General features: G+C 41.0%; 1 long non-coding RNA gene across 1 annotated transcript; it reads right to left on the reverse strand.

Moving 5' to 3' along the window:
* Positions 1 to 4,933: 4,933 nt before the first annotated feature.
* LOC118394298 (uncharacterized) lies at positions 4,934 to 5,779 on the reverse strand. The gene is made up of 2 exons (XR_004827730.1): positions 5,692 to 5,779; positions 4,934 to 5,425 (listed from the first exon to the last, which is right to left on the reverse strand). It is a non-coding gene; the product is annotated as an uncharacterized LOC118394298 (long non-coding RNA).
* Between the last annotated feature and the right edge of the window lie 19,238 nt (positions 5,780 to 25,017).

Raw genomic sequence — 25,017 nt, forward strand, 5'->3', positions numbered from 1 at the left:
GTCTAGCCCAGCTGATTTGTAGGGATCAATATTTTGCAGCTCTTTCAGAAGATCAGCTATCTAGATTTGGGTGAAGGAGTAGTGGGGTAGGCTTGGGCAAGTTGCTGTGGGGGATGCAGAGCTGTTGACCGGGATAGGGGTAGCCAGGTGGAAAGCATGGCCAGCCATAGAAAAATGCTTCTTGAAATTCTCTATTATCGTAGATTTATCGGTGGTGACAGTGTTTCCTAGCCTCAGTGCAGAGGGCAGCTGGGAGGAGGTGCTCTTATTCTCCTTGGACTTTACAATGTCCCAGAAGTTTTTGAGTCTGTGCTACAGGACGCAAATTTCTGTCTGAAAAAGCTAACCCTTGCTTTACTAACTGCCTGTGTATATTGGTTCCTAACTTCCCCGAAAAGTTGCATATCGCGGGAGCTATTCAATGCTAATGCAATACGCCACAGGATGTTTTAAATTCTCCTTCCAGATTTACATTAAGCATCTCCAAGCCCAAATGTCATCTAGAATCGGCTTCCTATTTTGCAACAAAGCCTCCTTCACTCATGCTGCCAAACATACCCTCGTAAAGCTGACTATCCTACCGATCCATGACTTTGGGGATGTCATTTACAAAATAGCCTCCAACACTCTACTCAGTCTATCACAGTGCCATATGTTTTGTCACCAAAGCCCCATATACTACCCACCACTGCGACTTGTATGGTCTCATTGGCTGGCCATCGCTACATATTCGCCACCAAACCCACAGGCTCCAGGTCGTCTATAAGTCTTTGCTAGGTAAAGCCCCACCTTATCTCAGCTCACTGGTCACCATAGCAGCACCCACTCGTAGCACGCGCTCTAGCAGGTATATTTCACTGGTCACCCCCAAAGCCAACACACACCTCTTTTGGCCGCCTTTCCTTCCAGTTCTCTGGTACCAATGACTGGATTGAATTGCAAAAATCACTGAAGCTGGGGACTTATATATCCCTCTCTAACTTTAAGTATCAGCTGTCAGAGCAGCTTACCCATCACTGTACCTGTACACAGCCCATCTGTAAATAGCATCTCATCTCCATATTGTTATTTCTGTTGCTCTTTTGCACCCCTCTGCTTGCACGTCATTATCTGCACATCTATCACTCCAGTGTTAATGCTAAATTGTAATTATTTTGCCACTATGGCCTATTTATTGCCTACCTCCCTAACCGTACTCCATTTGCACACAACGTACCTAGATTTTTCCATTGTGTTTTTGACTGTACTTTTGTTTATCCCATGTGTAACTCTGTTATTGTTGTCGCACTGCTTTGCTTTATCTTGGCCAGGTCGCAATTGTAAATGAGAACTTGTTCTCAACTGGCCTACCTGGTTAAATAAAGCTGAAATAAATACATGGAACATACAACATTTACAAAAATAGGCCTACATATGGGACAAAGTGGAGGAGTTGCCTTGGACAAGGACTTCTATCAAAGTCGGTTCATAGGGGGGAGAATTTTAATCTCCCATTAAAATCCTGTTTGACATTGAGAGCGGAGTTTGGTATGGAAAACCAGCCAGGCCGACGTGATTCCCAATTATCGTGGACATAAATGCGGCGTCGAGCCAAAAAGCAAAGACATTTATCCACAGAATCAGCTTTCCACAGTGCCAGTGATTAGCTAAAATGCTAGAAAAATAAGCAAAATCGATAGGTTGAGTCAAAAAATGTTAAATCCTGAAATCGAATCAGTTGGAAAAATTATTTTTGCTGTGTAAGGAGAAAGAGTCAATCGTCATTATATCAAGCAAACACATGTAAACATACACAAGTCCTATCAATTACCTAGACCATCCTGTGTAGCATATCAAAAAACAGCCACCCAGTCAGCCACTGGCTAGCAGAGGGGTGGGACAAAACTCATAATGCACACATACAAATAAGATGGATTTAGTCACGTGCACAACACGCATAGGAACACAAACTATTCAACACAATCACACTCAGAAATCTAGCACTGATTAACGCAAAATATTAAAAGGGTTAAGAGACTACATGTTTGAGACTACATTTTCGCAGCCTACCCGGCCATGTTAGAATTACAGTTAGTCCAAGCGTCTGATCTCTGGAAAACTGCATTTTGAGTTTAAAACTTTGGGGTAGAGTCTGCACCGTTTTTCAAACAAGTCAGGATATTTTTCAAAGAGGGTTTGCAGAATAATTTGCTCTATAATTATCCGCTCACACCACGCGTTGAGAGGATGTCTATATATTGTAATCACTAAAATTGTAATGTGTCCTATGCGCAACCAAGACAACCACAGCTTAAAAAACATCCAGGTTTCCAAAAAAAAACACTGCGGCATCACAAATCAGCGTTTCAATTAAGAGGAAAAATGGCTGAGCTCTGTAGCTTTGCATGCCTGGTTACTGGAAAGAAGCACGGATGCGGCCACACCAGGGACAGATGAGTCCAATTCAAGACTGAAACATTTTCTCTGTGACTAGTTTAAGATGTAAAAATAAAAAGGTGGATTTCCAAAGTTTCAAACACCTCGAAGCTACAATGTACTGCCCGTCCTGTGACAGGCAGTACATTGACTGGGAGTGTTAGAGTCTACACCTTGGCTGAAATGCTTGGATGCACGATCCCTCCCAAGATCCCAAAAGGTTTTCACTACATGTACAGGACAGTACAATGCAGTACAGTACACTAAAGCACATGAGTAGGATACAGTATAATGTAATAAACAGTACAGTACTGTACATTCTGGACCAACCAAATGTGGTCTTGTTTTGGGGCGGAGCCAGTGTGTAGAATAACACCTAGCTGACACCCCATTATTTCTGCAGACATCTTTGGATCTTATTTCAGAGTAGATATTTAAGGGAAACATGGTCACATAAAAAACCAAGGGAGATTTTAATGTCATTCTGTTACCAAACTTGCATCTGCAATGTTTAAATTAATGTGTTTTTGTACATTTTTCAATGGTAGGCTACAGTCTAAAGTCTGTGAATAATGGCAATTTCAATAATTGAACCATTATATTATCCAATAATAGAATCAATGTATAAATGTACACCAAGGTAATTCTTTGTCAAATACTTTCTAGAAATCGAAAGTAATCTGACAATGGGTAGTTTGTGCACACCACCATGTTTGTTTTTCGCCTCAACCAAAAGATAAGAAACGATGAGTTTGGTCTGTTTGCAGTATGCGTGTTGAAGGGGGGTTGTCTATGATCATTCACTTCCCTTCATTCACTTCCGGAAGTTTACCCGAAAGATGAGTGAACCATTCCTTCACCTCCGTTATAACATCTTTGGTCTGACTGATGTTTATGTGACACCCAAAATGCATTGTGTAATGTCAACAAACATGGCGCCACGCATAGCTGGCAAATAGCTTAGCATTAGTTCATTATAATCAGTACAACCTTCAAAAAAGTATTTTATACACATCATATGTGTCCGTTACAATCTTTTGGATTAATTGGAATGCATTATTTATCACCAGTACTTGAAAACATGTGACCAGTACTTGAAAACATGTGACCGTAGATCAGTGGCACCTTAATTGGGGAGAACGGGCGTGTGGTAATGACTGGAGCGGAATCATTGGAATGGTATCAAATACATCAAGCACATGGTTTTCAGGTGTTTGATGCCATTCCATAAACTCCGTTCCGGACATTATTATGAGCCGTTCTCTCAGCAACATCCACTGACACACACACACACATACATACACACATACACATTGCTACAGTATAAATGACAACACGATATACAGAAAATAAGGCACTTACTTTGATAGGAATGCACACGTCTAAATGTATTATTTGTAAGGAAAATAATGGAGGCAATGCGATCCTCAAACATAAATTGTCCGCAAAACTGAAATGGGCTACTTCTATTTGAATTAATGTGGAGGCGGAACACACCTCACACCTCAACTAGTAACCTGTCCAACATTGTAATCAGTAACACGACTTTTGGATTACCCAAACTCAGTAACGTCGTCTGATTACATTGTTATTTTTAGATTACTTTCCTCTTAAGAGGCATTAGAAGATTAAATTGTATGTTACCAATTGAAAGACCTCTATTGCAGGATAAATCAATATTAAAGTTTACATTGCTGGCCATATTTGGATGTTACATAGGCTTCTTCAAACCCATTGCTTTTTTATAATCTGATTCAATTATATGTTTACATTAAAAACCAAAGTCTATCAGAATTCCAGTCACTCCAATAAATGTCATACCCCTTGATCTTCAAGAATAGGACTTGGATATATGGAAATATGGATTAGCCAAATTGTTATACCTGAGCATAACCCCAAAACGAAGGACTTATTAGCCAGCCCTACTCTGTTGTTTATGATTTTGTTGTCATGGAGGACTGATTGGGCTCATTGATTCGATTTAAATAATCAATTCTGCGCTCATAGAATGGAATGCTTTGAGGGCTACTGAAAAATGCTATTTACGTACAGGTGAAAAATGAAATCAATATGCTGCATTTGCTATAAGCCTATTGTTTACCTTTTTGTTGGTGATACTTTGATATCTTGATAATATGCACCTTTCGGGCTCCTGAGTGGCGCAGCGGTGTAAAGCACTGCATCTCAGTGCTAGAGGCGTCACTACAAACCCTGGTTCAATTCCAGGCAGCATCACATATGGCTGTGATTGGGAGTCCCATAGGGTGGCGCACAATTGCCCCAGTGTCATCTGGGTTAGGGTTTGGCCGGGGTAGGCCGTCATTGTAAATAAGAATTTGTTCTTAACCAACTTGCCTAGTTAAACAAATGAGGCTATTCAGTGCTTGTAAACATTGTACATTTAAATAACCAGAGGAAAAAAAGCTTATATTTTGGAATCTCATGGAGTGTGACAGTGGAACTAAGCTCATCTGTCATTTACATATAAGTGTCGCGCTGGAATGAATGATTCAGGAAGTCAGGCGCAGGAATGCATAATTTTTTTTTTTTTTATTAAACCCAAATTATGGCATGCCGTGTAAAGGCAAGGGGACGAAGACCAAACACAAAACACAGGGTACAAAACCAAACAAAAAGAGCGAGGAGTACCTCGAATAGATAACACAATGTTTAACACACGGGATGAGCCCGTAATCATCTACGCAATCCACAATGGCACGAAAGCCAAAACACACAGCACAGGTACTCACATGCACCAACAGACATTGTAACAATAATCAACCAGACAAGAAGTTAAATTGGATCCGTAACAGTACCCCCTGACATGCTGCACTAGCAGCGCAACAACACCGGCCTCCAAGGCGATCACAGTCATGCAGTGTGTTTCGATCAGGACCTGATGCAGCTGCCGAGTTGCGTTGTCATCAAACTGGCCAGTTGTGGCTGCTCAGCTGCCGAAGTTGCGGTGGCACCGGATGGACCAGTAGCAGCATCCTAGGACAGGCCAGTCCTGGAGTGAAGGATTCGGGAGTAAGGTGCAGGAATGTGTAATAGGGTTTTTTATAAAGCCAAATTACTGCTTAACGTTTAAAGGCATGGGGACGAAGACCAAACACATAACAAAACACAGGATAGAAACCAAAACAAAAAGAGCGAGGAGTACCTCAAATAAATATACACACACACACACAATGATTAAGACACGGGATGAGACCCGTAATCACCCGCGTAATAAACTGTGGCACGAAAGCCAAAATTTACAGCACAAGTACTTACACACACCAACGGACATTGTAACAATAATCGACCAGCCAATGGAAACCAAAGGGCACACTTCTGCAAGTACTAATCAGGTGGAATAGGGGCCAAGTGTGCGCAATGAAAGTTCCAGAGAGATCCGTGACAAATCATTTATATTCTCCAAGAATCAATAGATATATATATATATATAATTTCAAAGTTAAACAATGGATCTATCAGCTACAGATACATACAAGCAGAAGATACATCGACCTTCAATTGTTGATGTTCGGTTTACATTGACAACCAAACACATATCAATATCACTATTGATATACAGTAAATAGCCTATTAACTTGTTGACACATTAAGAAAATTATATGTTGGATTCACGTCACCATCTCAACCAAAAATGTAAGTTAAAGAATAGGATTAAGCCAGTGGCTCAGATGGAACCATCCAAGCAGTACATATAGATAACTACCAAAAGAATGAAAACACTTGAGTGAAAGTATATTTAAAGCAGGTGGTTCTACACAGGTGTGGTTCCTGAGTTAAACAATTAACATCCCATCATGCTTAGGGTAATGTATAAAAATGCTGGGCAGGCCATTATTTTTCCCAATATTTTGGCTACCATGGCTGTGCCCCCATAGAATGACAATGCCCCCATCCGCAGGGTATGAGTGGTCACTGAATGGTTTGATGAGTATGAAAACGATGTAAACCATATGCCATGGCCGTCTCAGTCACCAGATCTTAACACAACTGAACACTTGTGTAAGATTCTGGAGCAGCGCCTGATACAGCCTTTTCCACCACTATCAACAAAACACCAAGTCATGGAATTTCTTGAGGAAGAATGGTTTCACATACCTCCAATAGAGTTCCAGACATTTGTAGAATTGTCTCGACTTCCTCCAAAGTCGGTCCCTCTCCTTGTTCGGGCGACGTTTGGCGGTCGACGTCACCGGCCTTCTAGCCATCGCCGATCCACTTTTCATTTTCCATTTGTTCTGTCTTGTCTTCCCACACACCTGGTTTCAATCCCATCAATTACATGTTGTGTATTTAACCCTCTTTTCCCCATATGTCCTTGTCTGGTATTTTTTTTTGTAAGTGCTTGTGCGTGTTTTGTTCTGGTGTGCGTCTGTTTATGTACCAACCGGGGTCTCCACTACGCACCCCTCCTTCTCCTGGTCCCAGTGGGCTGCGAACTGCCAAGGGTTCCTATTAGAACTGCACCTATACCTGGCAACCGTCCACCCGGCTCCTCCGGGCCATGAGAGGATGTTCGCTCTTGTCTCGTATCTTACCGGGAAAGCCCTGGAGTGTGCCAACGCTGTGTGGGGAGAGGGAGATGCGGCGTTGGACCAGTTTGAGGAGTTCACCCGCTGTTTCCGGGCGGTCTTCGACCACCCACCCAAGGGTAGAGCGGCGGGTGAGTGACTCTTCCATCTGAGGCAGGGGACGAGCACAGGAGTTCGCCCTGAAGTTTCAGACCCTGGCTGCCAGCGCGGGATGGTGCGACAGGGCCCTGATCGACCATTATCGTTGCAGTCTGCGTGAGGACGTCCGTCGGGAGTTGGCCTGCTGAGACACTACCCTCACATTCGACCAGCTGGTGGACCTGTCCATCCGGCTGGACAACCTGCTGGCTACCTGCGGACGTTCAGATCTGTTAGTTCCATCCCCACGCACTCCCTCTCCGATACCCATGGAGCTGGGAGGGTCGGTGCACAGGGAGACCGGAGGGGGTTCCAGCTCGTGCACTATCTGTGGCCGCAGAGGTCACACTGCCGGTCGGTTCCGGGTTGGTTCCTCTAGGAATCGAGGCAGCAGGCAGGGCGCTCTAGTGTCACCCCAGGTGAGCCAGCACCATTCTCACCCAGAGCCCTCTGTTGCACATATGTTTGTGTATGTCACTTCCCCTGAGTTTTCCCCGCATTCCCAGCATAAGGCGCTCGTCGATTCAGGCGCGGCTGGGGATTTTATTGATAGAGCGTTCGCCCATAGTTTAGGGATCCCCATTGTTCCTGTGGCCGTGCCCTTCCGCATTCACACATTAGATAGTCGACCATTAAGGTCTGGGTTGATTAGGGAGGTCACCGCTCCTCTGGGCATGGTGACGCGGGGAGGGGGTCACAAGGAGATAATTAGTCTTCCTTATTGACTCTCCATTCGTTTCCCGTGGTGCTAGGCCTACCCTGGTCATCTTGTCATAACCCCACTGTTTCTTGGCCATAGAAGGATCTCACGGGGTGGTCGCGAGAGTGCTCGGGGAGGTGTTTAGGGGTTTCCGTTGGTGCTACTACGGTGGAGAGTCCAGACCAGGTGATAGCACATTTAGGTGACAACTAAACAAAACATATCTAACATTCATTTTCCATTGGAATTAGGTTGTGCCTGTTTTTTTTTTATGGATGAAAATAGGTTGTAATCTCATTGACAGACATTTCTACCAAATATTACCCAATTTTCCACGTTGAAATGACGTGGTGCGTGTGACCAGTGGGATTGGACCATGATTCCGATACAGCCCATCTCCCTCCACATCAAGGGCTGAGGGTCAGAGAGGATTAGCTCAAACACATAGTCCCCAAAGCCAGACAAAGGAGTAGCCCGACCAAAGCCCTTACTCTGAAGGATCAGTGAGTCTCCTTCCTCAATCCTCAGCTGCCTTGATCAGCTCGTCCTCTCCCACCTCCTCCTCCACCACCACCACCCTCCTCTATGAAGCTGAGCCCACATTTATTTATCAATCAGGCTCGTTCGCCGCTGCTGCTAAACCGACACTCACGGCTGTTTCTGCACTTGAGCAGGCACTGCTGAGGTGGGCAGTGGGTTAGAAAACACCTTGGCCATGTTGACTCTGGGCAACACATAAAAAGAGAGAAACTGAGGGTGGTCAGTTCCAGTGGTGACACGTCATTCAGGGCAGGTTTGGGTACCACCTGTTTTGAGCCCCATCTGTTTAGCAAAATATAATGTATGTTATTTTGGCATTCATACGTGTCACATATCAGTTTGCAAACAATGTAAAAAAAATATATAACATTGAGTTAACAACACCGCATACAAACATGGTCTCTTTTTTGCTTTCTTGAGTAAGGCAACTCCAAAATGCAGGTGTTTCAGCTTAACTCAGTGTGTTCTGTGGTGGTGGGGCAGCCAGCGGAAAATACAGTGTAGGGGTTGGTTATGTTTTATAGTTGTGCCGTGATTGGCTCAGTGTTCTGTCACTCGTGGGAACACTACGTCACTGCAAAATCTACAGGGGAAAGCTACAAAATGCAAGCCCCTTGGGTGCTGCCATAGAATTACTGTACATTAGAAGTGCCCTAAGAATGCTCAAGGTCATTGGCCACAGATAGGATGTCGAATCACGTAATATCTACCGTACCTTTGATTGGACTGATCATGTCAACATCACACTTTCAAAATCTCAGCTAGCAAGTTAGACAAGCAGTCATCATCATTAATCGACAGTCTACAGGCAAATTCTTTTCAAACCTTGTCATATGAAGAGAAATTATAGATAAAACGTATCGGTGCTCATCGGCCATTGGACAATAAACATTACACAACAAGTTGGAAATCGCAAATTCAACAATGAGTTGTTTGGAAGGAATCAGTGGCTAACTGCAATCATTGCAAAACAATCCCTAGCCTACTATTCAGGGTGTATGGTCCAATCTGTGTTTAGGGGTCTCTTTTCCAAGGATAAACAGTCACATGCGACACCATGGGCTAGATAAAGTTGAATACATTAGCCATGCTGTCAATCCATCATGACTTCTGACGCATTCAAAACAACTGAAACCTTGGAACTGGGAAGTCTCAGACTTCAGTGAGTTCAAGACAACTGGGAACTCCGACTGTGAAGATACGTTTTGAGCGGTCATCCAACTCGGAATTCCAAGTCGGAAACTTCGGGCCTCCTATAGCTCCGTCCTGAAGATAACTGACGTCATGATTCAATCTTTTTTTCCAGAGTTCCCAGTTATCTTGAAAGCACCATAAATCCAGTGAATGCCAGACTTTGATCAAGTTTGATGACAATATTTACCCACAAGAAGGACCGCCGTGACCACCTTCCTGTTCAAGTGAGCACAGCACAACAAGGTGAGTACAAAAATGTATTGTATCCTGCTGCATACATGATGTAATATGCCAGGGAGATATGTATACTGTAGCTAAGAAAGAGATACTAAATGTGTGTTGTGTAGTGAGCTGTTATTAGCCCATTTGCCTCACCCTAATAAGAATGTGTTTTTAACTGACTTTCCTAGTTAAATAAAGGTTAAATAAATATAATAATTTGGTCCCTTTCCCCCTCATAACTTAGCCTACTGTTCTGACTTGGTGGTACACATGTAGCCTATAGCCTGTTTTAGAGAAATGGCATCATCGAGCATTGTAAGAGTTCTCATTGTCTGCTTATATGTCCCTTTATTTATCCTATGGTTCTGACTTGCTGTACAGGGAGAACACTTCTTCACAATTCTGTCGCTGTACAGGGAGAACACTTCTTCACAATTCTGTCGCTGTGCATTTCAAAAGTGCTGATCAAATAGTTCTTAGCTCGTTCATTAATGTCAATCAAAATTATGGATTGCCTCTTATCCGCTCATCGTTCCCTTATGCCATAGTCTGTACATCTCAATTGTCAGTAGAAACCACATTTGTTTAACCAGAAGGGGACTAGGGTTCCAATTTTGGAACCCCCCCCACGTTCAGCTGGAAGGTGGCGCATGGAACGCAAAAATATTCCTAAAAATATTTAACCTCCACACATTAACAAGTCCAATGGCTCAAATGAAAGATAAACACCTTGTTTATCTACCCAGCAAGTCAGATTTCTAAAATGTTTTACGGCGAAAACATAGCACATATTTATGTCAAACCACCACCGAAGACACGGCTAATTTGCATAGCCAAGTTGAAAAAAATATGCAATCAACAAACGCAGAATTAAAAGAAAAATAATGCACTAACCTTTTGAAATCTTCATCAGATGACAGTAATATAACATGTTACACAGTACATTTATGTTTGTTTCAATAATATGCTATATATCCATAAATCTCTGTTTACAATGATGCATCGTTCAAAAAATGCTTCTCAAATGTCCTGAGAAATGACGATAGCTCCGGCAGATAACGTCAGCTAACAAGGAATACACATCATAAACTTTGACTAAATATGCATGTTCTACATATATATATAGTTAGATACACTTCTTCTGAATGCAATCGCTGTGTTACATTTATTTTTAACGTTACAGGTGTCGTTCACTAGGCTATACTATGAGTCGGCGCTCAAAAAGTAGCATTATGGCTCCTCTATCTTGGAGTCCACATAAACCCAAATTTACCACATAAATATTCCCTTACCTTTGCTGTTCTTCCATCAGAAGACCTGGAAGGAATTATACTTACCAAAAACAGCATTTAGTTTTGCAGTCTGTGTCTTTCGGTTCTCAAACACGACACATTTCGGTTGAAATGTAGCCAAAAGTCAAGTGGATGCGCACCAAAACATCAAACTTACATATTATATGTCGATTAAACTTGTCAAACTAACTTCATAATCAAGCTTTAACATGTTATAAAGGTGTACAGCAATCGTGAGGACGAACAGAAACGCATGCATTGTATAATCGATCTTGGAAAAAAGACAGGACCTGAGCAGAGCGCGCATAAAAGTGACCTGTTTTTTCGCATGACCGAAAGGTTTCGGCCCGCCAAAACTCTCGTGAGCGTGCGATTCTCACAATGAGAAGCCCCATTGAAAGCTGAGATCGAGCTGAAGACAGAGAGACTGTTCCCAGACCTGTAACTGCTTGGGAAGGGTGGGGGCGATGACGTCAAAGTTGGGCCAACTTTTATGATGACAAGAGAGAGTTTGGGAGAATGACTGCCCTGAGAGTTCTGCTTTACATACAGACATAATTTAAATGGTTTTAGAAGCTTTAGAGTGTTTTCTATTCAATAATATTTTTTATTTGCATATATTAGCAACTTTTGACAAAATAATTATGTTTACTATGGGCACGCAATTACTCCAGCGGGGGCAGTAGACAGCCCTATCCCCAACATTAAGCAAGTCAGCCATGTTTTTAAAAAGGCTGTAAATGAGGTGCCAGATTCGCTGCCAGATTAGGCTGATACCCGACACTACAAATGGCTTCACCTTGGGGGTCATGATAGGGGCTGTACAAAATGTTTGATGTATTATAATAATTGATTATGCTTATGTTGTATTAATAGAAGGGGAAGGGTTATAAGACCCCTCCCTTCTTACATTTATAGGGTTCTAGACTACAGAACAACAATATATATATGTATATAAACGTTTAATATTGTTCCACAGTTGTTTTTCTAGTCTCTGCCTCTTATAAAGAAACGGTTTGAGAAATATGACTGTGAGAGAACTCTGCAGGGGAGTGTAAGAGATAAGAGACTAGTCAGACATTCCACTATCAACTTGGGTAGTGGACATTTACTGCTGATCTTTTAGATAACACTGAAACTCTTGTTTATGTAGCTGTGTAGGCATGGGTTTGGTCTCATGAGTAGAAGGTAATGATGTAGGCAGTGACATCACTAAGATATATGACTGTAGGCATAATAAAACAACTCTGACCCTTTTCTATTTTTGCATAACTTACTCTGAAATATGCATACTATGTTCCGGTTGTCAATTTCTTTTGAATGATTTAATTAAAGATATTGTCTGAATGCTAATTTCACCAATGAGCCAATGAATGACAAGAAGCAAGGAACGAACCCAAACAGTAGCGATGACAGCGATTCACTTCATGGTGTTGAAAAGAATGCTTTGCTGTTGGGACATCTTTCGGTAGGCCCAAACAGTTTGTGGGCACCGTTTGTCACCATTATTGCAATTAATTTATTGTTTAGTGTTGTGTAGTGGCTTAGCTGGCATGCATCTAAACCATTTTTGGGGAGTTTGCCCCACCAAGATTTACATGTTAAAATCACCACTGGTCAGGCCTAATATCTCTGAGGGTACTTACACCAGGGGCAGGCTGCTCATCTGCACCTTTTCACTGGATTCTCACTAGGAAAGGTATGAAAATATGAACATGAAGTCATGCAGAAAGAGATTAAAACTTCTGCAAATTAAGTCAGGGCACTTTGAAAGAAATATGACGGTGGGTGACGGTTTTATTAGAGAAAGGTAAAATACATTTCCCAGCTTATTTGACCGTGCAGTTTTTATTTCTTAATTTCTCTGTCATTCCTTTGTTGGAGACCATAGAGGACATTTAAAGGAGCCTGGGTTTCTAATATTATCTGATGTAATGAGAGTGTTTATGTGCTGATTATTCCGGGTTCCTCGCCGGTGTATCTGTAGTGTGCTGGAGAGCAGAGACAGGGGGTAAAGCGTACAGTGAGAAGGCTCATTAACAGGAAATACTCCACCACACTGCGGAGTCTGGCTGTCGTCGATGTTAATGCCGAACTAATTATGCCCTGTAAGTGGAGTTTCGCAGAAGTAATAACCCCTGCTTTCTGCATATGCAAATATGACAGACCTGATCATTGGATGTTATATTTCAAAGACATATTGTATATTGCAAAATTGTCAAAGCCAAGGGCAAAATCATTACACTGCACCTTACATTTCAATACATTTTTTATGAGCTTTCACCATAAATGTAGAAGCATTGTGAATGTCATGGATAATGTGGATTATTAATATAATAAATTATATTATTACACCAATCAAAAAAATTACCTTGATATGCTGTGCCAAGTTATTAGTAATTGGCAAATGGAGTCATTTAGCCACAACAGTAAAGTCGCTGCAGTGATCGTCCCTGAAAAACTAAAACAGCTCCAAAACGTACACTTTCAACCACCAACTTATACTACTTACAATGACAGTCACAATGATATGAACTTCATGGACGCCTTTATATACTTTCTGACTTGGTAGCAGTTTGAAGGATGCTTTTTAGTCTTTAAATCTTCTATTGCTTACTTGTTCTTGACCCAGTTGTAACCAGAGGAAACAGAGAGAGAAACTGATCCAGTTGTAATGGGGTTCAGTGAACTAGCTTTAAAACTGCTGCTGTCTACTCAGCATGTGCCATTTCCAGGCCTAACTATGCACCCATCTGATACCTAACAGACTTCTCTCTCAATAGCAGTGTTAAAAGTCATTATCCCCCAGTACACATGTTACACAGATGACTTTTATTGTGCAATCTACATTCTATTACATTCTATTACATTCCCACATCAGTACTTACATGAGACTTATAACCATGCATGCGGGCACGTGTGTCCATCTGTCCCGTCCTGTCCGTCCGTCCGGTCATGTGTCAGTGAATTGCTCCTGAAATATTCAGGAACAGGTGTGCTTCATCGTGACTGAGTGCTATTCTGCCTGGATAACGCTCTCTCTTCCATCTCATTTCCATGGCAATGCTTATGTACAAATAACTATTTTTTTGCATGCAAATTGATCTCCTCTGCTATGTTTGAGTTCAATTATGCAGTTGGCGGTCTATTCTGTGTCCACATTGGGTATAGGGTATAGCCGAGTTTACGCTTTAAAAGAAAAACACTTTTTAAAATATTTATGAATCATGATAAAATACTGTGAAATTACAGGGATAAACTGATATTTAACTTTCGTCGTGTAGAAGAATAGAAAATGTCAGTAAATGCAAAATACATTAAACTGCCTGTATTTTTACAGACATGCATCCCTTTCACACAACACTAAGCTGTTGATATACAGCAATATACATTATAAAGAAAACACTACATTTACCATTGTTTTAAGGATATTACTTTAGTTTTGCGTTCTAAATGCAGATAATTATAGTAAAACACGTTCTGATGTTTATAAACAGAATAAAACTATGCAAGAGAATGAAAAAAGAATGCTGTCGTTTGTGATTGACCTGACATTGATCACTACATTACAAACATTAACTGCATTCTATCTTGACTCTCAGGTAGAAGACAAAGCTATATTGTGATTTTTTAAAAACATTTAATATCACCACTTCAGCAATTTTGTCCTCAGAGTATGATTTATTATGATCCAACATTCTCTTCCATATCAGACACTTCCTTCTCTATTTCAACGTCATCATCCTCTACATCACTCTTCCGAACTATTAAAAAGGTTAGTGTAATTAATATTTCACATTGCCTTTTGCCATTTCCATTAGAAACCACTTGACAACGAATCAGAAACACGTTGGGTGGCGTCATTCAAATGCCCGGGAACACAACTGGCTCCAATTGAATGCAGCAGCTTGGCACATGCATTGATAGGAGACTGGATAGCTGTCATACCAAGGTGAGCTTTACCACCAAACTTTTGCTTACAACTAGACCGTAGCTCGCTAGCAGCAAGCCAGCTAAGATAAGCAAACATTCGTTTTTTGTAACATATGTTGACAGTTAACATTTTATTCATTCTGAATTTTGAAGCATTGACATTCAGCTATTTAGCTAGATTGCTAGCTGCATTTCATGACCTAGCTAGCGCACTAACTTGCTAGCTGGTGCGCGCTAATCTTGTGTGGCAAACCTCTTCAAGGTTATGAGCGTTTGTCGCAAATTAAGTGGGAAACTGTCACCAAACCACCCCAGAATGAGCGTTCTTTGGAACAGTACAGTACCTGTGTGTTTGTTTCTCCGTCCTGGTCCACCCAGGCCGTAGACAAGGTCAAGGATAGCAGGGTTCGGTGCACGAATCGGGTTCTCGGTAGGTCCAGGTCCAAACACCAACAGGTAAGTCCAAAACAGAACAGTCCATACACGGTAACTCCAGCCAATATCTATTGTCTCTTTCTCTACAATATATCCTTCCAGCCCTCTTTCTTCCTGGTTTTTATTGACCCTTTATCTCTGGGTCGACTCCACCTTCTGAGGGTTCCCCTTGCTTCTGGGACTTGTAGTTTTGGCGGTCGGCTATTTTGTGATCTGTAGTTCTGACCGGGTGGCCATTTTAGTGATCGGGCAGAGCCCGTTTATTAGTTCTGCTCTCACATATCTGCCATTTATCACTCTACCCCCTTCGTTGCCACACTTGCTTGCTAGGTAGTTTGTTGTAAGCCAATCCCGCCTGATAACATATGTTTTTCTCTCTTTCTACTTCAACAGTTCCTTGAATTAGAATTGAGGAAATTCCCTGCAATCCTCAAACTGGAGTAAAATTCATAGCTAAGCTTAGTTTAGCATTCTGAGTAGCTTAACATGGAAGTACAAAGAAATTATCACTGTTGTCCCTTCAGTAGTTAATTGGAACCTAGATTAAAATCTACAAGCTACTTTTCTTTCTTTGTTACAGGTAAGTCAAATATAGAGAAACTGGGAACATATCAGGTCTTTTCAAAGAATTGGCATGTTGTCCCTGTGGCCTCACTGTTAAAACATTACGAGGTTATGTGGATCATCAGTAATTACACCGACATGAATCAAGTGGCCAATATGTATGCTGCACGGTTAGCTGCAAATCTCATTTGACAAAACAATGCTTTTAAAAGTCATATGCGTCGTCATCATCATAGAGAGTCTGCTGCATCACAATGTGACACAATGCAAGGGCCGTTTACGTGGGGAAATCGTCTTTGTCAGAAACAATGCCTTTATCTGAAGGATCTTCTAGCTCGTCTAAGGTCACGTGTTTCATAAAGAGAAAAGGTCAAATGCCCTTTCAGACTGTGGCCTTTACATTAAGATCCTCTTTTACCGCCCACATTTCAAGGCAGCATAGGTATGCTACAGCTGCACATGTCCAATTATTCGGTTCAGTCAGTGAGTTCTCATGATGATGCTGAAAGTCTGTTTAGTGTAGATCTTATTTATGAAGGGCTAGAGCATATACTGCACCCAGCAGTTATAGATAAGTCTGTATATAACACATCTGTGTATGTTTTACATTAAGTTACAGGCCAAGTATCTAATTCCCTCCTCTACAATACAAATGATTGTTGATGAGATTAATAGTCTTAATGGACTTAGTCATCAGTACACTCAAGATCAACTCAAGGTTGCCTTTCCGTCTAATACTAACTGGAAAGAGTCTGAATTTGAAGGTATTTTATAGACCTTGAAGGACACAGATTTGCATGCATCCTGTGGCTCTACTTTATCAACAGAATATTTGAGAAGGTGGTATTTCCTGATGAACTTGTCCTATGTGTATCCTCAAGCTATAAGTTTAGGTACAGATGAAAACTGAAATAAACAATATGCTCAGTGTATCCATATAACAGAGGCATTGAAATCTATGCTCAAGGATCCAGTTGTTTGGCAGGAATGTACAAACATTCAGATAGGATGATGGGGACAATCAGTGTTAAACATAAGAGGGCAACAGTACTTGTGCAAAGTTTCAGAATGATAACTTCCAAAATGAGTGTGCTACATGCCATTTATCATGAAGTCACCCAGGTGTCCCACAAGTAGCCCAAATGTACCCAAGTGACCAAATTGGTGATGGTATACATTTCGAAACAAATAACTATATACAAAATGGCAAAATGGTATTCTAACACACCCCCCCAAAAAATGGAGACAAAAATATGGGGAAAAAAATATATACATTTACAAAATAACATGGGTAACTATTTACACACTTTCAATATTTGGAAGACCCTCAGTACTCTATCAAATCAAATGTATTTATATAGCCCTTCGTACATCAGCTAATATCTCAAAGTGCTGTACAGAAACCCAGCCTAAAACCCCAAACAGCAAGCAATGCAGGTGTAGAAGCACGGTGGCTAGGAAAAGGTCAAAACCTAGGAAGAAACCTAGAGAGGAACCAGGCTATGAGGGGTGGCCAGTCCTCTTCTGGCTGTGCCGGGAGGAGATTATAACAGAACATGGCTGAGATTTTCAAACGTTCATAGATGACCAGCAGGGTCAAATAATAATAATCACAGTAGTTGTAGAGGATGCAACAGGACAGCACCTCAAGAGTAAATACGAACAGTTTAGGGTTCCATAGCCGCAGGCAGAACAGTTGAAACTGGAACAGCAGCAAGGAGTCATCATGCCAGGTAGTCCTGACGCATATGTCCTAGGGCTCAGGTCCTCCTCCGAGAGAGAAAGAGAGAATTAGAGAGAGCATACTTAAATTCACACAGGAGACCGGATAAGTCAGAAGAAGTACTCCAGATATAACAAACTGACCCTAGCCCACCGACATAAACTACTGCAGCATAAATACTGGAGGCTGAGACAGGAGGGGTCAGGAGACACTGTGGCCTCATCCGATGAGACCCCCGGACAGGGCCAAACAGGAAGGATATAACCCGACCCACTTTGCCAAAGCTCTACACAATATTGTGCTGCTGATGCCAGGTGCCATAGCAGTCTCTTTCTGTTGTAAATTGAGTATCAACAGGTATAATAAACAGATATACAGTGGGGCAAAAAAGTATTTAGTCAGCCACCAATTGTGCAAGTTCTCCCACTTAAAAAGATGAGAGGCCTGTAATTTTCATCATAGGTACACTTCAACTATGACAGACAAAATTAGCGAAAAAATCCAGAAAATCACATTGTAGGATTTTTAATGAATTTATTTGCAAATTATGGTGGAAAATAAGTATTTGGTCAATAACAAAATTTTCTCAATACTTTGTTATATACTCTTTGTTGGCAATGACAGAGGTCAAATGTTTTCTGTAAGTCTTCACAAGGTTTTCACACACTGTTGCTGGTATTTTGTCCCATTCCTCCATGCAGATCTCCTCTAGAGCAGTGACGTTATGGGGCTGTTTCTGGGCAACACGGACTTTCAACTCCCTCCAAAGATTTTCTATGGGGTTGAGATCTGGAGACTGGCTAGGCCACTCCAGGACCTTGAAATGCTTCTTACGAAGCCACTACTTTGTTGCCTGGGTGGTGTGTTTGGGATCATTGTCATGCTAAAAGATCCAGCCACGTTTCATCTTCAATGCCCTTGCTGATGGACGGAGGTTTTCACTCAAAATACACGATACATGGCCCCATTCATTCTTTCCTTTACACGGATCAGTCGTCCTGTTCCCTTTGCAGAAAAACAGCCCCAAAGCATGATGTTTCCACCCCCATGCTTCACAGTAGGTATGGTGTTCTTTGGATGCAACTCAGCATTCTTTGTCCTCCAAGCACGTCAAGTTGAGTTTTTACCAAAAAGTTATATTTTGGTTTCATCTGACCATATGACATTCTTCTGGATCATCTAAATGCTCTCTAGCAAACTTCAGACGGGCCTGGACATGTACTGGCTTAAGCAGGGGGACACGTCTGGCACTGCAGGATTTGAGTCCCTGGAGGTGTAGTGTGTTACTGATGGTAGGCTTTGTTACTTTGGTCCCAGCTCTCTGCAGGTCATTCACTAGGTCCCCCAGTGTGGTTCTGGAATTTTTGCTCACCGTTCTTGTGATCATTCTGACCCCACGGGGTGAGATCTTGCGTGGAGCCCCAGATCGAGGGAGATTATCAGTGGTCTTGTATGTCTTCCATTTCCTAATAATTGCTCCCACAGTTGATTTCTTCAAACCAAGCTGCTTACCTATTGCAGATTCAGTCTTTCCAGCCTGGTGCAGGTCTACAATTTTGTTTCTGGTGTCCTTTGACAGCTCTTTGGTCTTGGCCGTAGTGGAGTTTGGAGTGTCACTGTTTGAGGTTGTGGACAGGTGTCTTTTATACTGATAACAAGTTCAAACAGGTGCCATTAATACAGGTAACGAGTGGAGGACAGAGGAAGAAGAAGAAGTTACAGGTCTGTGATATCCAGAAATCTTGCTTGTTTGTTATTGACCAAATACTTATTTTCCACCATAATTTGCAAATAAATTCATTAAAAATCCTACAACGTGATTTTCTGGATTTTTTTCTAATTTTGTCTGTCATAGTTGAAGTGGACCTTTGATGAAAATTACAGGCCTCTCTCATCTTTTTAAGTGGGAGAACTTGCACAATTGGTGGCTGACTAAATACTTTTTTTGCCCCACTGTATATATATATGGATTACAGGGAACATAATGTTGAATATATTATTATAGACCTGCTAGATCTACTGTCTCTTTTATATTATGACATTTCAGTTAGATCTACTGTCTCTATTATATTATGACAGACCAGCTAGATCTACTGTCTTTATTATATTACAACAGACCAGCTGTATCTACTGTCTCCATTTCACGTTGACAATTGTTGTGGGCATGCCCTCCCCTCAACAGCCTCAAATAGGCTATTTCATGTGGGTTGGGGTGGGGCGGCAGACACACGCATCTCACATTTCATTACATTACATTTTTATATATTGCTTCTAAACTTTAAAAAATCACAAAGAATATTTTATATTATTAATTTCAAACAAGGGCATTAGCATGAGAAGAACTTACCAGTCCAAAAAATATTCCTCCACTTGGGAATCGCTAAATGAATCGTCGTACAACAATCTCTTTCTCACTTCTCCGATCAATTTCTTCTAAAATTGTGTGTACACCTGTATATCTAGACTTCGATTTAGCTTTCCCTGACTTTGTCGCCATACTGATTGATATATAAACAGCTGAATCTGCGCATTTACCAAACAATGCTGTGCGTAATATGTGTAGCTCCTTCTGGTATAAAACTTCAATAGCGAATGACTCTCTTTACGCTGGAGTTTACTACATGGGTTTGTCTTCCAACACATACTCAGCTCTTTGGCCATCTACTCAGCTAGATTTCAAGATGATCAGTGGTCATTGGGTTAAAATACAGTCAATCAACAAAACAGTGGTCATATCATTGGTGCACAGTGATGTCATTACTTGTTGTCTTCAAATCGGTTTCTTTCAGTCAATACGTCCCGCGAAATGGCCCATCAGGTTTGGCTGTGTTACAATCAAGCCAGTTGATTGCAATGAAACCAAACATGACTGGAAAAGTCACGTTTAGTGTGTGTATTTACACTCTAATGTGTCGACGAAAATGGAATGAGATGGAATTCACGACACAAGCGATTCACAAAATGTTTCGTGTTAGGCTATTAACACGGATTTTATCAAACAAAAGATCATTCATTGTGTAACAATGAGCATTGGGATTGCAAACAGACGAAGATCGCCAAAGGAAAACAATTTATTTTAATGCAGTTTGTGATTTTGTTAGCCTGTGCTGGTTGAAATAGTTTTTTTTATGGGGCTCTATCCTCAGATAATCAGATCGTATTCTTTCGCAGTACATCCTTTTTAAATCTGACAATACAGTTGGATTAGCAAGATTCTAGGCTTTCGAAACATGTGAGACACTTGCATTTTCATTAAAGTTTAATATGACTATTTATGTAGCGATCACCGTATGTTGTGGAATTTCAGCCCGCTACCGGGTTCCGTGCGCAGAGAGGTTAACCTCTAGTTGCAAGGCAGTATCGACAGCAGTAGTTGGAGGTACTAACATTTTCTGTGAATCCTCCTATGTTGTGAGACCCGAAATGATCATCAGTAATGCAAAAGACTGCTGCCTTTACAGCATGTCCAGATGTCTCCAATCCATTTGTTTCTAAATCTCTGAGATCCGACAGCATTGTTGAAAAAAAGTCTCTCTCATTACACAATAACATGAGCTGTAAATTATCAATATTGGAGCGATAAAATGGATCAAAGTTTGCTGGCATAAAGTAGACCCCCACAATCTTATGTTTCGTCTTTGCTGGTCCAAGAGGGTTAACTGTTTGATTTGGATGAACCCGCTGCTGCCACAACAGTACAAAATGACAAGGAGGCAGTGATAGTAATGAGACGTAATCCAAAGGGTTAAAATTTGACACTGTATTTAATTCCTTCAAGCACTTTCATGTCTGTCAGCCAGGCCTCCCACCATGCATTGGTCATGATTTGTTTAAGGGGATAGTGGTACATGACCTAGCCATTTATATCATGTACTTTGTTAAAGTAAAGAAATGCATTACATACTCAGAGCTTAACTGCAGGATCAGGCAGTTTAGCTACCAAGGATCTGATGTGAATTCCACATCCTCATCCTTGGTGAAAAGGGAATTAAACTTGGTGGCCAGGCAACAGAAAACTGGTCTCTTTTGAGGCTCCTCCCTGTGATAACAGGCAAAAGATTACTGATATAGAAGATAGGGTATGACAACTAACAATCCTACTTAAGGAACTTGTGGAATTAATCTGTGCCCCGTCCATTTCTGTGGCTCAAGTTACTTTGCTCAATGTTCTGATTCCTGAGTATCTACAGAAAAGCAAAGAACTGTTTCCTTCTCACACACTGAAATCAGAGATGTGGCCAGAGAGTAAAACATTTAAAAAATGTGTGTCAAACGCTTGCTAATAATCACCAACTTCTGCAAACCTACAGTGGCAAGAAAAAGTATGTGAACCCTTTGGAATTATCTGGATTTATGCATAAATTGGTCATAAAATTTGATCTGATCTTCATCTAAGTCACAACAACAAACAAACTGTCTGCTTATTGAACTAATAACAAATTATTGTATTTTTTTGTCTATGCTGAATAATTATGTTAGCACAGCTGAAAACTGTTGTTCTGATTATAATTAAAGCAACGATAAACTGGCCTTTCGACTAGTTGAGTATTTGGAGCATCAACATTTGTGGGTTCGATTACAGGCTCAAAATGGCCAGAAACAAATAACTTTATTCTGAAATTCGTCAGTCTAATTCTTGTTCTGAGAAATGAAGGCTATTCCATGTGAGAAACTGCCAAGAGACTGAAGATCTCGTACAACGCTGTGTACTACTCCCTTCACAGAACTGCCCAAACTGTCTCTAACCAGAATAGAACGAGGAGTGAGGGGCCCCGGTGCACAACTGAGCAAGAGGACAAGTACATTAGTGTCTAGTTTGAGAAACAGACGCCTCAGAAGTCCTGAAATGGCAGCTTCATTAAATAGTACTCACAAAAAACCCCAGTCTCAACTTCAACAGTGAATGTTATGATAATAATCTGTTTTTTAGCTTTATTTTGTCATCAATTAAGGAGTTGTCTGTTTTTAGCTGTCAAATTCTCTATTTTCACAAATGACACCAGTTGAATTGAGAGCAGTTTTTTGTAATATAGTGACAATTATGTGTTCTAGCTATATTTTGGCATCAATTAAGGAGTAATGTTGTTTTTTTGCTTAACAATTCTCTAGTTTCACAATTGATGCCATTTAGATCAAGAGTAGGTTTTGTAATATGACAATTATCTGTGTTTTTGTGTGACTTTGGCATCAAATTCAGGAGTCATTTCTGGGTTTATGCTGTCTATTTCTCTATTTTCACAACTGATACCAGTTAAAATTTGAAGTTGTTTGTAATATTATGTTTATAATCTGTGTTCTTTTGTCATCATATTTTGTCATCAATTAAGGAGTTATTTAGGACTTTTAGCTGGCCAATTCTTTATTTTCACAACCAATGCCAGCAAAAAAAAGAGGATTCCATTTTTGTTTATGGAGTTAATGTTGTAAAATTGCAGTAATATACTTTATTTGATTGAAAGTAAAATCACAGTTTTTATACATATTATTTACATACATTTTTAGTCTCTAGTTTTAGTCTATTTCTGGCACCCGTGCTGCCAGACTTTTACCGTAAATTAACAGGATTTTAATTGTATTTTTACTGTGTAGGCTCTCCTCCACTTTGGTAGTGATATCTGATTCCTTCTCACCTCTGTGGTTGCATGTTAGAGCTGAGGAGAGAGGGGCTGCATGACATTAATACCTAACTAGTTAACTACGGGCAGTGTTTGTTTAACTGGATGGAAGCTGTGGGCTAGACCGTCCTCTGGGTCTTCATGCATTGGTGCCTCTTTGCTGGGAAACTGAAACATCCTGGTAACACAGAGCCAATTTACAACCTGCTGGATCCTAGATTTTCTTTGCAAAGAAGTGAAATTGGCATTTCTTCAACGCTGGATTGAAAGTGTTTATCCCTGGGGGTTTTTTATCCGCCTGTCAAGCTCTCTCCCTGACACTCTCTTGTGCTAGGTGGTATTAGAATAGATATCAAAATAATCAGCTATGTTTCCTCCTCCATCCCTTGGCCTCCTCCGGTATTGCCACTCTCTCTCTCGATCCAATTTGACATGCTCATTGTTTAACATGTTGTAGATCTTGGGATGGTTGATATTATCCCAGCGTGCTGGGAAAGGGGTGGCAGGTAGCCTAGTGGTTAGAGTGTTGGGCCGAAAGGTTGCTATATCGAATCCCCGAGCTGACAAGCTACAAATCTGTCGTTCTGCCCCTGAACAAGACTTTCCTAGTTAAATAAAGGTTACATTTTAAAAAAATAAGTCAGATAAACCTCTAATTGAAATTTGGTTGTGGAACACCAGAGAGAGATCGCCTCTGGCTACATGCTAGAGAAGGAGAGCCATCAAAATTCAACAGCTTGAGGCCGTGAATCAGAAACCAGAGGGCATCACTAGACCAGAATATATACTTGATTTACCGAAACTGCCTGAAAGGTGTCTCCTCAGAACCCATTATATGTGTACAAAGAAGGAAGTTTCAAGTTTGTGATAAGAATATGCTCATTTCAATTTGTGTTACTGTAGACTGAACATGTATACATTTTTCCTGGATTTAATTAATACTACATTCTTCCCAGTACTTGAAGTAATCTGCCAGTACTAAGTTTGTCTAGGTTCAGGGCCAAATGTAACTTCTGGTCTCAAGGAGGGTGAAATCATAGACCGTTTAAAGCTACTGTACACATGGTTTACCTCTGGTTAGGTTATTTTGTCCTTTATATCTTCCTGGTATGTTTTGCTAAATGTATTGCTGCTTAAGCATGACAGAGATTTATTTTAAAGAGATTCGAGCAATGTTTTTTTCCTTCCTGTTTGACTGAGCTTACCTGAGTGGCCAGGGTGTACTTGGGTGGACAAATCTATTCTGACAAATGAATCCAGGCCTTGTATCTGTGCTGCTGTTGTGTGTGAGCGTGTTTTACATCATTTTTATGATGGGGGATAAAATATTGAATGTCCTCTAAACTGGATAAGATATTAAAGCTATGTTACTCTAAACATGTTTCAATCATCTTTCTTTACTAGATTCAGTTTTAATATTTGTCATGATGTATTCCTCAATTATCAATGACAAATCTAGGTTACTGAGTGAAAATGATAGTTAAAAACATACAGTAGCCTATCATGTCATTGCTATTGGACACGGAGTGGAAATCAGGAAGAAGACTATGTGTTGGAATAAAAAAACTGATAGACATGCATCACGTGACGTGGGCTTCCCTGAGGAGTCACTGTAGGCCACGCCCCCTCGAGCACGGCGCTGTCCAGTACCAGAGGCTGCTAGTGCTGTCAGAAACACTAAGCGGAGGCGCGCACT

This window comes from Oncorhynchus keta, chromosome 14 (assembly GCF_023373465.1).
Source record: "Oncorhynchus keta strain PuntledgeMale-10-30-2019 chromosome 14, Oket_V2, whole genome shotgun sequence".
Taxonomy (NCBI): domain Eukaryota; kingdom Metazoa; phylum Chordata; class Actinopteri; order Salmoniformes; family Salmonidae; genus Oncorhynchus; species Oncorhynchus keta.